At 66.4% G+C, this 292-nt stretch overlaps 1 protein-coding gene across 1 annotated transcript in view; it reads left to right on the top strand.

The window, feature by feature from the left end:
• The window catches only part of PGAP3 (post-GPI attachment to proteins 3), a gene marked incomplete at its 5' end in the record, with an annotated part of 31,323 nt that overhangs the window by 28,225 nt on the left and 2,806 nt on the right, over positions 1-292 (top strand). The gene's annotated exons all lie outside the window — the stretch shown is intronic.

Here is a 292-nt window from a genome sequence, read left to right as displayed (position 1 = left end):
GGGTGAGGCCGGGCCGGAGGGAGCCGGGCTGGTGGGAGGGGAGGGGCACAGGCCTGTCTGGTGGGCTCCGGGAGCAAGGGGAAGCACATTGCTCTGCTCTGAAGAGCCCTGCCCCAAAGTGAGACAGGTGTGAGCCCTCTGCGGGGGGTCTCTCCCTCCTTGGGGTGCCACACTCACCAGCCCCTCCCTCCTCAGGTCTCCCTCAATGCTTGGTTCTGGTCCACAGTCTTCCACACCAAGGACACGGACCTCACAGAGGTGAGCACCCCTCCTGCTCCCTCTCTGCGCCCAG

This window comes from Myotis davidii, unplaced genomic scaffold (assembly GCF_000327345.1).
Source record: "Myotis davidii unplaced genomic scaffold, ASM32734v1 scaffold327, whole genome shotgun sequence".
Lineage (NCBI taxonomy): Eukaryota > Metazoa > Chordata > Mammalia > Chiroptera > Vespertilionidae > Myotis > Myotis davidii.
The sequence above is the reverse complement of the archived record's forward strand: the minus strand, read 5'-3'. Positions and strand labels throughout refer to the sequence as shown.